The sequence below is a fragment of the Pongo abelii genome, chromosome 12 (assembly GCF_028885655.2).
Source record: "Pongo abelii isolate AG06213 chromosome 12, NHGRI_mPonAbe1-v2.0_pri, whole genome shotgun sequence".
NCBI classification, from domain to species: domain Eukaryota; kingdom Metazoa; phylum Chordata; class Mammalia; order Primates; family Hominidae; genus Pongo; species Pongo abelii.
Genome location: NC_071997.2, coordinates 25,378,054 through 25,393,908, shown reverse-complemented (window position 1 = coordinate 25,393,908; position 15,855 = coordinate 25,378,054).

The window sequence follows — 15,855 nt, the reverse complement described above, 5'->3', positions numbered from 1 at the left end:
AGCATGGAACACTCTCTCAGAACTCAGAGAGTTCTCAGACAGTAGAACTTGGCAGCCCATTGAGCTGCTGGAGTAGGCTCTAGTCTGTGACTGTAGTCCTGGACACCGTAAGAGCAGACTCCTGAGCTCCAGAGAGTGCACACTCAGATCCAGGATGGAAGGAATCAGCTCATTCACACCTGAGAGACCACCTCATCAGGTTGTCCTCATTGCTCCCATTCCCCAGCTGCCTTGCCCCGCTGCCATTTTTGGGACCTCTCTCTGTTTCTCGGTATCCCTGGTATAATGACTATGACACCTCACCAAGGTCCATGAGCAACGCTTCTCTGCCATCTTTCTTGTGGCTAGTTTGACTTTCAGCCACTGACATTTATTGAGCACTCACTGTGCTCCAAACACTTTGTCTGCCTTAAACATCCTAATATCGTACAAGAGAAGTACCATTATTAGTCTCAGTCTTCAGACATAGAAACTTTGGCTCAGAGAAGTTGAGTGATTGGCACAAGGTCACACAGCCAGTATGAGAATGTGCCAGGGTTCTGGCTTTGGCCGCCAGATTCCCAGCCCAGCAGTGTGACCCCTATGGTCTCTCTGCATTATGGAAGAAAGGGTACCAGACCCCAAATAAGAAAAAAATCATTCTCTCAAGACTCTAGGCCATCTTCACTGGAACAAGTGATTCTACTTAAGAAATAAAATCTCAGAGCAGACGGGATCAAAATCTCTAAAGTGCAGGGAATATGGACAAAGTGAACAGAAATTACCATGGACACAGCACACTCCAGGAGGTTCAAAGGAGTGGTGTTTGGAAGAAATAAAAGGAAATGCTACATGACATAAAATATGGTAGGCCTAAAAATAGAAAGAATTTTAAAACAAGTTTAGAAAATGTGTAAATGGATGACTCACTCATTCTTGCCACAAGTGTGTTCTGTGTCTGTGCTTTGCAAGCCTAGCAGGAGTTCAGTTGGAGAGCGATGGGATTCACCATGACCCCAGCCTTTGATTTCCTCTACATTCTTTCAGTTACCTACCCACTCTGTGGGCCTAAAAATCATACATCTCATTACTGGGGTCAAGCTTCTTCTCAACAGTCCACTAGTGGCCCCTAACACTGACACTGTTTTTTAAGTTTATTTTCTAGTTTATTCTAATGCTTCCTTGGAGTTATTACAGTTGTCCATGCTTTGGAGCTACTCCATGGGGTAGTGAGGAGAATGCTGGTTCAGGCATTAGATGGACCTGAGTTCAGATCCTGGTTCTGCTGCTCAGCAAATGGGTGACCCAGAGCACCCTCTGCGGCCAAGTTGCCTCAAAGCCCTGGCTTCACTGGGTTTTGTGAAAGATAAGTGGGGCTGTGTATAAGGCACTCCACAGTTCCTGGCATTAAGTAATACTTAGTAAATTACAGTAGTAGTAGCCGTTGGTGTTAGAAGGAAATACCATGCTTAGCATTCCTTCGGGGTAATGGTATGTCCACTCCGGTGTGGGGGCCATAAGCAGCAAGGATAGCCAGTGAAGCACAGAGAGTAAAATGGGGTTCCAGAACCCTAAGCCCTCAAGGCTGCTCCTTCAGATGCAGGGAAGGCAGGTGCTGTGTGGTCCACAACATGACACAAGAGGACATAGCCCTGTAGTGAGCCTAGCCCCATGAAGGAGTAGGTGAAGCACCCAAGTTTGCTCCACTCAGAATGTGCGAGAAGCCCTCCTGGGGTAAGCAAAGGGCCAGTTAGATCTGTTGAGTCTTCTCTATGCCTCAACCTCATTCCCTTGCTCCACTCAAACCTGCAGAGCCTCTGGTCCCTTCAACAGCCCCTGGGCACTGGCAGGAGCTGGGGAGGATAGGCCCTGTTCCGTGGTTCGTGCACACAGCAGGAACCACTGGCATTTCAAGTCCACAAAGAACAAAAGCCAACCCTGAGTCTGATGAAAAGCCCTGGGCCTGGGTTTTTTCCTTGGCACTTCCCCAAGAACAGCTGTCAGGAAGGCAGCCACTCCAGGGCCCTGGCACTGGTTGGAGAGGATTCCTGCGTCCTGACTCCTGCTGCTCTGGGCTGGACCACAGGGTCCTAGCTGAGGGGCCCGGTGAGCTGCTCTCATTCTTATGGTTTTCATTGAAATGTGCCTGTGGAAGAATCACCAGCAGAATATCATAGAGAAATATGACCCTCCAGGATACCTCTATGAAGGATCAGATATTAACGGGCAGATGATGTAAGGCACCACTCTCTCAGGAGCAAATGAGATAAACGGAAATGTTCATGGAGGCTTACTGAGCAATGGCGGTTTCAGCAGTGGCTGCTCCCACCTTCACCATAAGGTCCGTTCTCAATGGAGTCAGTGTAGTTGTGAATGGGAGCTTAAATGGAGGGATTTACTCTGGGCACACCAACCCTCTTACAGCAATGGGGATGGAGCTGGAGGCTGTAATCCTAAGCAAATTAATGCAGGATCAGAAAATTAAATGCTGTATGTTCTCACTTATAATTGGGAGCTAAGCATTGAACACACAGAGACATCAATATGGGAAAAATAGACTCTCTGGTCTACTTGAGAGTGGAGGGAGAGGGATGGGTTAAAAAAACTACTTATTGGGGGTGGCCTCTACAGCCAGCCCCCCTTGTGTCTCACAGGATCCCTCCTCCTGCTCCTGGCATGCTCCTGGCAGCCATGAACCCGCCCGGTTACATGCCCACTCGCCTCTGCCTGGAGAAGTGCTGAGCCCTATGCCCAGCTCCAGCGTCAAGATGCCAGAAGAACAAGAACCCAGCACCCGCCTGACCTACCCAGCACCTGCACCCCGGCCTGCAAGACACCGCGCCCTCCTCTGCTCTGCGCGGTGCGTGGAGGGGCCCCTTCGGATCGATCGCAGCCGCTGCCACCATAGCCGCCACCATAGTTGCTGCCGCAGGCATCGGTGGGAAGGACCTGAGGGTGGCTTTCCCAGCCGGCTGCCACACAGGACCTCTGGATGCTTAGCCCTCTTGGCTGAGAGATCTAAAGTCAAGGCATGACTTAACAGCTTATCTTGTAGGAGAACAGCTCAACCCAAAGGCAGATTGCTAGTTTGGAGTTTATTACGAGCAGAACTGCTATGATGTGCTTTTAGCACTGAAGTGAACTCCATTGTAAGTACAGAAAGTGGCATCTCTGCTTTCCCCCCGAAGCACAATCATATACACCTTGCAGACTTGAATCGCTGGAGATGTAAGCCAACTGTTACTCTCAGTTTCGGAGACCCGCTGTGGACAGCATGAAGACTGTCCCTGATCAAAGTCTTAGTAAGCAGGAAGGAGTCAAGGTTAAGGAATGCGTCTGATTACCCTGAACTCTAGTACCTTGGAAAGTGAACCAAGGCTTGAGTTTTGCTCTGGAAGCCTGCCTTGCCTGCTTCTGTAATCGGGCACTCTGCATGTGAATCTTGGATCCATATGGACACTGCTGTATGTTACTGTCATGATTCTCTTGTCTTCCATGAGCTCAGAGTTGGCACCTTATTTTACTTCTGAGCCACGTCTACCGTCCAGAAACGTGGTGGACCTGTAGAACTACATTGCTCTGCCAGACCTGTGACCACTCATAGCTCATGGTTGCATAATGGAAAAAAGTAGGATAGAAACATGGAACATACAAAGCTTCATCAGGGGACTTTGACAATGCTTTCTCTTACCTTCTCTCTTTTGGGTTTCTACCAATCCATTGCCAACAATAGCATTGGTATTATTTTGAGTGGCCCTGTAACAGTATCCGTGGCAGTTTTTGGTGATTTTGGTTCATCCACAAAGTGTGTTATTACAGAGGAGGAAAAAAGTGCTGTCAGGATAATAGAAACGATGTCAGCTGTGATTGCACAGAAAATCCAGAAGAGTTCAGCAGAGGAGACAGCTGGGTCTATTCAGAAACAGACAGCAACATTTTACACTGGAATCCTCTTATTTTGCCACCTATCTCAGAGGACTGTGCTGAAGAGACAACATGGCCTCTGCCTGGTTTTCCTTTGCACAGCCCCTCAGGGGTCCTCCAGCAGCTCCAAGAAACCGGAGGATGTGCAAACAACCGGTCATGTTCCAACTTCAATCCTGTAACTAACTGCACAAAACAGGCCTGGGAGTGAACTGTGTGAAGGACCTTGATTCAAATCAGAGAAAGTCAGTATTTTTTTTTTTTTTGTAGTATAATGTCATGTGAATGTGTCTTAAAATGTGTGCCATTTTATATTATTTATGCCTTAAAAGTTTTCTTACCCATTCCTTCCTTCCTCTCAGAAAGAAACAACCTTGTTTTGCATAGCTTTCAATCACCTGGAGGGCAGAGGGATCATTCCATGTTTTCTAACAACCATAGTGGCAGTAAGAACTCCTCATGCAAACGATTCCGTCTCTTGGCTGCTTCAGCTCAGAGGAAATGCAGGGGCCAATTGAAGGTTGCCACCAGTCAGGTTTTGAGGTGGAAAACCATCTTTCAATAGTGTATTATCAAACTTTCTGAGAACACTTTGAAGTCAACCAAGTTTTGACCCAGTGTTTATAATAGCAGAGCTGGCTGATGAATTTTTCAAGAGTGCCCTCCACCAAAGTGGTAATGTGACCAGACGACTTTCTCTGTATCTGCACGTAGGCACAAGTGATGTTCAGTCTTCTAGGCCCTAGTCATAAGTGGTGTCATGGACATGGTAGAGTTAAGATGCAGTTGAATGATTGCAGGATGCAGAAAAGGAACCAAGACCAGAGAGACAAATAATGCCTTACTATCCCTCTGCTTTAAAATTACATTGATTCATAAAATGGCTGGTATAGGGCTCTTTTTGACTGTTTCTAAGAGTAGGAACAAAATAAGACTTTAAGTCGTGGCTTGAAAAGAAAGATACAAATTTTCAGAAGAAAGAAAGGGGAGCGCTGCAGGGAGCCTGTCTTGGAGGGAGCTCTTCCGTCAGCTCCATTAGCCTAGGAGCGTGCTCATGGTGTCACACTGCCAGTAACTAGTCACTCTCTCATTTCCAACAGGGGCAACAGCCTGAAGGTGAGAGTGTCAGAAAATACTTACTTTGGAAGAAAAGGTGTTTTTTTTGTTGGTGGTGGTTTTTTTTTTTTCTTTAGAGAAAATTCTTTTTTTTTTAAATTTATTATTATTATACTTTTTGATTTGTTTTTTTTTTTTTCCTGAAGTTTCCTGACTTTTTTTTTTCAGAATGTCTTCCTTGTAGACAGGCACCTAAAGCATTGGCCAGCAGAGTTCCTGATGACTGCTGCCTCTGTGTGACAAGGACATTGGAGCTGTCTTTGGAAGGCTGTTCTCCACATTAATAAATGATAATGATATATTTTTTAAAAACTACCTATTGGGTACTATGCTGACTACCAAGGTGACAGGATCTGTATTCCAATGACAGCAGTAATGCAAACATACAATTCTGTAGTCATTTATATTTTAATAGCATTATACTCTTTTAACCATCCTCATCTTGTATATAATCTCATTGTATATTAGAATACAGCTATTAGAGCAATAAGGAAGAATGGATAAATATAGTCAGCTTTTTGTTTTTGTTTTGTTTTGTTTTGTTTTTGAGACAGGCTCTCACTCTGTCACCCAGGTTGGAGTGCAGTGGTGAGATCACAGCTCACTGCAGAGTCGACCTCCCCAGATCAAGCAGTCCTCCAACCTCAGCCTTGCAAATAGCTGGACTACAGGCCGAATTGTCATGCCTGAGTAATTTTGTTGTTGCTGTTGTTGGAGAGACCCTGTTGCCCAGGCTTCTCTCCAACTCCTGGATCAAGTGATCCTCCCACCTCAGCCTCTAAAAGTGCTGGGACTATATATATATATATATATATATATATATAATACATGTATATATGTATATATGTATATTTTATGTATATATAATAATAGTCCTTGGAAAATTAGCTTACTACTTGAAAAAAATATATATGAATGACTGCTTTGAAATATATGTATTTTATATATATACATATATATATACACACACATATATATGTATATATATGCAACCTTCCTGTGAGAGTAGGTATGCTTTTGGCTTCTGAGATGAACATATTCATGATGATAAATATTTACTATGAATTCAGCTAAACACGAAGCTCAGCAATATTCATATCTATTTTTCTCTATTTCTACCTAAATCTGCATTTGAAAAGTTGTGCCTAAGCCTTCCTAGTTAGTTAGATTTTTATCCTTTACCATTCAATGTGTGTGTGGCTTGGAGACTGTTTTCACAGATCAGGAAGTTGACAATTATGTCCCACATCCAGTGGAATAACAACTCAGAGATCCTCTCTGTCATTAAACTTTTAGATCAGAGTTACTCCTTATAGATGGAGTCAGCCTTTTTTAGACTTTGTTCTCAGCAATCCTCATTAAAGGAGGCATTATTTTATTGCTTTAAATAAATTCAAAAAACACATACCAGAAACTTTTGATATGTTTGTTGTGTGCCATATTGCCAGTAATTAAATACTAGAAAATACACCATTAAATATGATATTTGATATACAGTTGGACCTGCATATGATAGGGTTCTGCACCCATGGATTCAACTCATCATGGATTAGAAAATTTCAGGAAAAAAATTGAATGATTACGTTTTCACTGAACATGTGCAGACTTTTTTTTGCTTGTCATTATTCCCTAAGTCATATAGTATAACAACAACTTACATAGCATTTACATTGCATTGAGTATTTTAAGTGATCTAGAGATAATTAAAGTACATTGGAGGATGTGCTTAGGCTGCATGCAAATACTTCGCCATCTTATGTAAGGACATCCGAGGATTATTAGCATCCAAGATTTTGGTATCTGTGGGGAGTCCTGGAATCAATTTCCAGTCGATACTTAAGGAAAGGCTTCATACCAAGTTAACATGACCAAAATATGTGTATTTCTGATAATAAGGATATTTTACTGCAAATGTATCTTAAAAATTTCAAAGACCTTAATAAATTTGGAATTTTATTAAAGTGTAATGAGGCTTCTGAGTATTCTGTATTTTCTGAAGCAAAAAGTGAGTCTTACTTTCTATTCTGGTAATGACATGTTCCCAGGTAACTGTCTGTAGGATGCCATCAGTGAAATTACTAAAATCTAACAGGTTTTCAGTCTTTTTATCTGTATCATTGTCATTCTGTTAAGATCTGCGTCCATCAATAGTTTGTTCCTGAGCTAAAGAAAATTGACTGAGCCTATCAATCTGATAAGTGTACAATTTATATCTTCATTAAATAATATTTCTCAGTATCCTTGTTGATTTTGGTTACATTCAGTAGCCAAAATCAATAGGAATACAGGGGTAAATTTGGTAGCCTTTTAAATAGTTGTATCATATGTTTTCCTCAATTAATTTGTGCATTTATTCTTTTATTCAAACAGACAATTATTGAATATCAGTTATATCTTAACCATTGTCTACTTTCTTGGAATATAACTGTGTTACAAACACAATCCTTTTCTTGTAATTTGAAAAGCAGAAAAGAAGCCTACTGTTACATTGTGAGCTTTACAAAGAAAAGTGTAAGGTTTTCTGAGTCTTTAAAACAAATAGCCTAATCTAGCCCAGGAGCTAAAGAAAGAATTCCCTGAAGAAATGTTGGAACTTACACTTGATGAAATGTGACTCAGCAGATGTGGAACAGAGAAAAGAAAATTCCAGTTCAGGGGGAAGAACCCTGTGCTCTTGCATTAACCCATCAGTTTGGATAAACACACGCAGGTGTTCATTTACCTGGGCTGGTTTGGAAATCAAGGGAAAAAAAAGATACAGCATAAAAAAAAAGACATGTGTGGTATTCTAAGAGAGAGTAGTTTAATGAAAATCAAAACAAATATATATCTCCACAATTTAAAAATGGTACAAATTTTATAGAAACAGATAAAGAAAATCAAGTAGTCAGTAGGTTAGCATTTTCAGAAGATGGTGTTTCTGATACCTTTAGTCATGTTACCGACCTATCCCTGATTCTGTGAGTGCAAAGCAAAGCAAAACAAACGTCCAAGAGTGTAAGGGAAAGAACCCGAGAGGCTACAAATGAGAAAACTGTTGGCCACATTAACAAAGCTTCCCATGCCAGACTCATAATCTAGAAACAACCCCATCTGGCCTAGTGGCCTTTCTGTATACTGAGGTAATAGTGGGGAAGAGGTCTTGAGATGACACCAGTAGCCTTCTTGACACAAAATGTAGAAAAAATTCCTTGGAGTTAACCAGCATGTCATTTCTCATTGTCCAAGAATCGTTGCAAAATCCAACAGCCCAGTTCCAAGACTGCCCAACATCCACCTCTCAGTAATATCTTCAAAAGTGAATGGCAGGGCTTGCCATCAAGAAAACACTTTAGATTCTGTTGGAGTTGGGGCAATGTTGAGATCATCAGAACCAAAGAGTAGCTGTTTCAGAACTTCAAACAAGGGGGATGTAACAAGTGGTTATTTTATTATCCCAGGAAATATGTGCTGCAGAAATAAGAAAACAGTCACATGAAAACATAGTGTTATAAATGTCTAATGGATGTGGGCTTTGCATAGTGTCTACATATGTCAGGTTGTCACTGGAAATATGGGTCAGGACAGCAGGAACACTCGAGAAGTTTACTGATGTTCAAGGGTTACTCCATATTTATAACAAGCAAATCCTGAACCAGAAAAATGGGGAAAAATTACAATATTTTTTGGAATATATAAAGAACAGAAATTATTGCTAAGCTCACATTCCCTAGAACATTTAAATTTGTGGAATTTTTAATAATTCAAAGTGAGTAGCAAAAGCAGCTTGCTCTTATTTTCAGAAAAATAATGTAAATGATAACTCTTATTTTAAATAACCACTTTGTCTCAGATTTATGGATTTTTCACTGAAGCATGCATAGGTATAATAAAGTAAAAGAAAATCCACATATGCTTTTGAAAGATTTCGTTGTGAGAATTCTCTGCCAGAGTATCTCTTGAGAAAGGGATAAATCCAGTGAAATTAGTTGCCATTTACTTTGTGGCTGTTGTTATAAATATTCCTCTAATGTTTTTAATATCATGGATGATTATACAAAGTATTTTGTGTATTGTTATGCACCACTGTAATACTGAGTGTCAGTAACCACAAGCTGGGGCTTGACAAGCTTAGCTGAGGTAGGCATCCTGCTTCCTCGGACCCAGCTTCCCTAAGTGCACCCTATAGTCTTTCCATTTGAAGTTGGAATCCGCCATCTCCTACCTACAGAAGCCCCAAATCCTTGAGGGTCTTTTCTTTTGCTTCTTTACACCCTGCTTTCACCATACGCTGTCAGAAATACTTACCTTTCCCCCATAAGTCCTGGCATAATTTGGGGCCATTATGTCAATTTCTTTACACACTTTGAAAATTAAAATTGGAAATGGTAATTTTCTCTATGTGATTTCTCTATAGTTCCTTGACAATAATAGCCCTGCCTAACAAACAAACAAAACCTTTCTACCTTTTGAAAATGGGAAGACTAGATATACTATGAAGGAGGGTATATTTTCATAATAAATTATGTTCCCACTTCAGTATTAGACTGATCACTGTTACAGTTCTCAAAACTTGAATATAAGAAGAAATTTACCTTTCTAACACATTTCTAAAATTAGGTAAGAAAGAAGAGAGAAAGTCTTAGCATTCATCACAAAATTCATAGTGAAGGCTTAATTTATTAGATTCCTAAGGATGGGTGAACCCAAAGTTTATACCAATTGGTATCCAGGAAATGGCCATTGAGGAAATATATTGCATGGATTCTCAAATATCTAAATATCTGAATATATTTAAATACAAATTCAAAAAGCTTCAAATAAACTTTTTTACTGCAGTTTTTCAGCAATTGAATGAATTTTGAAAGGAAATTTTTTTCTGGGGTGTTTTCCTACTGTTTTTGTTTGTGTTTTGCTCCTGGATCAAGAACAACTGTCTTTGTCTCTTTTGTTACTAGACAAGCAATTCACTTTCAAGCATCATTCCAAACACACCACAGAAGGCAAAGAGAATGAGGTCATTTTTCCCAGTGGACTCTCTTGTTCTCAGTCCTAATCTGGAGCAGCTCCAGGTCTGGTTTATGGTACCTTTCCTTCAGTTTCTTATACATTCCTCCTATGGCTTTCTCCTTTCATTTCATTCTGTCTTCACTGTCTTCTCTTTGCTTTCCTATTCCAGTCTCTCCAAGTGACACTCCTCTTCCTCATAAAACAAATGAGAAACTCTGCAATACACAGCATGGATCATCTTCCTCCGTAGATTCATATGACCCTGAAGTAATAATGAAACCACTAGAACACATAGTCTACTTTTATTCATGCCTTTTTATTTCTTGTTTTATCTTAAGGTATTTAGCAATTTGTTGCAATGAATGAACCAAAAATTAGAGACTGGTTTCTCTTTTGTTTCTTCCTTTTCTTTCCTTCTTTTCTATGTATGTATGTATATGTGTATTTGCACCAGAAGTCAAAATCTGGCCTTCAACTCTTTGCCCTCAAGTATCTACATTTGATTTAAAAATGGTAACTTATGATTTGATAATTAATTATCTTATAATACACAAAAGCCTCATTACTAAATCTGTTTGGTTTCTTTATTCTCAAATATTTTACCTGTATGCTGAGTCTTTATTCTCAAAAACAACAGTGAATATTACTTCATAGAATGACATAAGATGTTTCCAAAATTTTTTCTTTTAGCAGTTCAAAAACTACCTGCTAACCAGAGCCTGACCCCATTAGTGCAACTTGCTTCTTCTTTTCTAAGGCTTTGCCCTACACGTAGAAGCTGACTTCCATGCTATTCTCAGAGACATTATTCAACAGACAATCGCCTTCCAATGTTAATTTCCTCTCTTTCATTTTCTTCTTCTCGCTTTATCTTTGTTATTTTCTCTCAATTTTAAAAACTACTTTATTTACTCCCACTGTTTCAAAATAAAACTAAATAGCTACATTGACCCAATATCTTCACTTGATTTTTGTACTATCTCCTTTGTCCATAACAAAGCATATTCCTGACCACATGAGTATGTTCTTTGTACTCATTTGTGAAACTTTCCATCTTTCTTCAACTCAATGAAATCTTTCATACCCAACAGTTTACACAAACCATGTTCTTCATCTCACCACCAACATCCTTTGAACTACATTCTTTATCTGACCATGAACTTCCTTTGCTAAACACACATATTTTTATTTCTATTATTTCTAGTCCTTTCTTCTGTAAAACTCATAGGAACTTGGTTTCTGAAAATTATTTTTTAAAATAAAATAAAACCTTCTCTCCTATTTTTCTTCTATCAACTCATGTTTACCAGTTTTTCTTTCCTAGCCTGGCCCATTAATACATGGATTACAGAAGGTGTTTTATTTAACCCCACCCCTCCACTGCCTCCTTGGCACTTTCCTGATTAACCCAAAAGCTCCAGAATTGGGGACAACTGGGTCCCCTTTCATTCCCCCATATGGAGGTTGGGTTGGGTGGCCTTGCAAAGCCCCAGCTGCCTTTATATATTTCGGTAGTGGTTCAATTGTCTTTCTGGAAAATAATCATTTCGGATCACTAATTTAACCCATCCACTTTCTCTTACAGATACAAAGAGAATGTTCAGGGAGAAAGCAGAGTTTTCTTTAATCCTGGAGCTGTGGATGATGGACAGAGAAGCTGACTGCTTTCTCTCTGCACACTCTCTGAAAAAGCCTTAGTTCCTCCTCCCTGCAGCCCCTGCAGCCCCTCTCTTTACCCTCCCAAGACCTTTAGTGCTTGCGCTTTATCCAGCTCATGCAGATACTATTCCCAGTAACCAAAATCTCCCGCCATTATTAACACAAGAGGAATAGAGGAGAAATCCATCCCCCATCCCTACTCCTGTCAGAGCAAGACAGCCACCCTAAACATCCATTCATCTCCAGAATTTTCCCATTAGTAATAAGGAATAGTTAAGATCAACCCTTTGGGTGCATATTCCTAACCTCCTTTCCCAAGTGTAGCTGACTTAATTGAAACTTTTTCTAAAGCCAAAAACTTGCACTTGAATTTGCTGCTAGTTTGCTGGAGACACCTCGTGGTCCGCAGTACCATATCTGAGAGTAAATCACACAGTCAAGTAATTAGACATTGTGAAAGATGGGGGTGGTAGCTGCTTGTTATTAGGGATTCTATACATTTCAGATCTCTCTCTCATATATGCAATATATATATATACACATACGTAATGTATTATATATGATACTGGAAGTAAACTACATATTAAACAATATATAACATGTATATTCATGTATATGTATAATATACATCTATATTATATATAGCTAAAGACATAGATACATAGATATGTAGATAGATATGTACTTCTAGCTCTACCTATGGTATTTTTTTCTCACTCATCATCACTGTTGCTCAGGCTGGAGTGCAGTGCTGCTATCTCACTCACTTCAAATTTTGCCTCCCAGGTTCAAGCTATTCACTTGCCTCTGCCTCCTAAGTAGCTGGGAGTACAGGCATGCATCACCACTCTCTGCTAATCTTTATATTTTTGTAGAGAGGGGGCTTCACCTTGTTGGCTAGTCTGGTCTGGAACTTCTTACCTTAAGTGATCTGTCTGCCTCGGGCACCTAAAGTGCTGGGATTACAGGTGTGAGCCACCACACAGGCTCATAATACATTCCTGGATGAGGTGCTATGGAGCAAGGACAGGCAAAAAGGCTTCTAGGTAGGGTCCTGGAGGGATACTGCAGGGACCAAGAGGGGTGTTTGGAGGAGGAGAGGATCAGGACATACTGCAGAAATTGACCTTCAGGAATAGCTGGAGGTGGCCAGGCACAGTGATGGAGCTGGATCCAGTGAGGTGGAGCTGAGATTCTACTGGGCAGGAAACAGAGAGGACTGCCCAGAGGCATGTCTCTCCAGGTTGCAGCTGCAGAATATAAGCTCACTGTAGCCCTGACACTAAGGTTCTTTTAAGAACGCTAGATGTTACTTCATGAACAGTCATATCAAGGTATACTATTTTTGGAAAGGCATTTTCTTCTCTCTGCCCTCTCCTTAAATAAGAAACAAAGAAGAATAACAACAAAAGCATGTCCTATTGGTGCTATTTGTATGGAACGAAACTTGAACTTTTATAAGGTAAAGATCGGTCAAGATAGCTTTCCTAGCATCCTGACTCTAGAGCTCTCCTGTTGATTCCATAAGGTATTCAATAATAAGAGCACTGACTTTTTGCTCTGTCCTGGTTCTGCTTCTGTCTCCACTTACTTTATTGGGGCCTTCGCTTTTTTTTATCCTATTGTGTCAGCCTTGTTTAATATGTAGTTTACTCCCAGTATATTCTTCTCAGTATGGAATTTGATCATGGAAGAATTTGGGCTGGTTATTTTAAGAGCTGTAGAAGCCATGTGGTCCCAGCCTCTTTTTGTCTTATCCTGGACTCTTGCTTATTGATGTGTGCAAACTCCCACCCTACTCAGTTTCTGCAGCTCTTTTTTAATTACCTTGCACACTTTCTAATGAATCCTTGTTGCTGACTTGGGGAGTTCTCAAATCTACATGTGTTCTCTTCACCCTCTCTGCATCATCCTGAAAGGATTCTGATTCCTCATGGATATTGCTGTTGCGCCTGATTTGTCTGTGACTATTCACATTTGGGATTTTTGTAGGGTACATTGTCACTCAGTGTTGTTGTAGATATTGTTCGTGAATTTTAATTTTGTTATTCTAGTTTTTCACTGTTTTTCTTTAGAGGTTTGGAAATGGTCTGAAAGTATACTGCACCTCTCTATCTTTTCAGAATTTTAAGGTGCAAATTTTTAAAATGTGTAAACAAGGAATGCCTCTAAACTGGATCTCAGTGTGTTTAGCAGGTTCCATGAACTGTGTGTAACAGAAGACCAGAACAAAAGAATTGTAGAAGTAGCTTCTCCACAGGCATCATGGCCTTCTTCTCTTTGAGTGTTTAGGTATGCTGTTTCCTCTGTCTGGACGTCACTTCCACTTCCAATACTTCTTTTTTGAATTAATACTTGTTTTATCAAGGATAAATTTTGATTTAATTGCCTTGCAGAAACATTTTTACATTTAAAAAATTGTATTGTACTTTCTATCAATTGCATTGCATTCAAGGATCTCCCATTATTATGTACAAATATATATAGTGTGTATACATATACATACACACATACATATATATACACACACATACATATACACACACCCATAGAATCAACAACACTATTTTTTAAAATTTCTGGTACTTAGGTCAAAGTTGGGATCAAATTCTAGCAAGGGTGCAGGTCTTTATGCATTGCAGACAAGTATCATTCATTGAATTTTTATTTATTGAATGTAATATATCTTGTTATGTCATATGCATTACTTAAAGGTTTTGTTGGCATTAAATAAAGGAGAAATATGGATGAAAAAAGGAATAAAGGAGAAAAAAATGTGAAAATCAACCTAACATTTTCTGTAAATCTACTGTGAGATAGGTACTTTATAAGCATTAAGTGTAACCTTTACCTATATTTAATCTCACTGTAATTTTTTCATTTTGTTTTTGGTTTTGTTTTGAGATGGAGTCTCACTCTGTCACCCAGGGTGGCCCACAGTGGCATGATCTGGGCTCATTGCACCCTCTACTTCCAAGGTTCAAGCAACTCTCTTGCCTCAGCCTTGAGTAGCTGAGATTACAGGCAAGTGTCACAGCACCCGGGTAATTTTTGTATTTTTAGTAGAGAGGAGGATTCACCATGTTGGCCAGGCTGGTCTCGAACTCCTGACCTCAAGTGATCTGCCAGAGTCAGCCTCCCAAAGTGCTGTAAGGTGGCTTAGAGGCATGAGCCTCCATGCCTGGCCTAATCTCACTGTAATTTTATTCCCACTTCAAGAATGTATAGATGAGGTAACAGAAAAGCAAAGAGATCATTATTTTAACCAATGATATTTTATTATAATAGCAAACTCAGAAGTTCAGTTTCTATTTGTCAGTACTTGCCCTTTTTAAACCAAATAATACCATCTTTAACTCTGAGTGTCATGAAGTCAAGAATTGTACCTTTCATCTGTGTGTCCCACACAAGGAGGGCACGCCTTAAAAAAGAGTAGGGGCTGAATAAATTTTAAAATGCTGTATTTAAAATCACAAGCAAAGCCCCAACTGCATTTGTACATCTCACTATCTAGCCTGAGCTATAGGCCTTACTACCACTTAGTGGGAAATGTGACTTACAGTATCTTCTAAATTGGAAGTAAAAAGAATCAGATCTTTAATTTTGCAAACTTGAAGCGAAACAAGGGGCATAATATGCAAATACATTTTCTAAATAAATTCAACCCATCAGACATCTAGAATTCATGAAAAAATGGTAAAAATGCCTAACTCCCCAGAATCTGTAAGAAAATGAAAGTGTGATGGTAAATTTTATGTGTCAGCTTGAATTGGTCTCTGTAAAGTAGATTTCTCTCCCCAGTAGCTCCTGAATAGAATGAAGGGCAGATGATAGAGGAGTTTGACCCTTTTGTTCCTGCCTCACTTCTTAAGCTAGTACATCCCATCTTATCTTCTCCTACCCTTGAACTGGGGTTGACACCACTGGCTTCCCTGGTTCCCAGGCCTTCAGACTCAGATTGAATGACACCTCTGGCTTTCCTAAGTGACCAGCTTGCACATTGCAGATCATGGCATTTTTTGCCTCCACAATTTTGTGAGCCAACTCTTCATAATAAAATTAGTCTTTCTGGGTGGGCGGATCACTTGAGGTCAGGAGTTCGAGACCAGGCTGGCCAACATGGCGAAGCCCCGTCTTTACTAAAAGTACAAAAATTAGTTGGGTGTGGTGGCGGGTGTCTGTAATTCC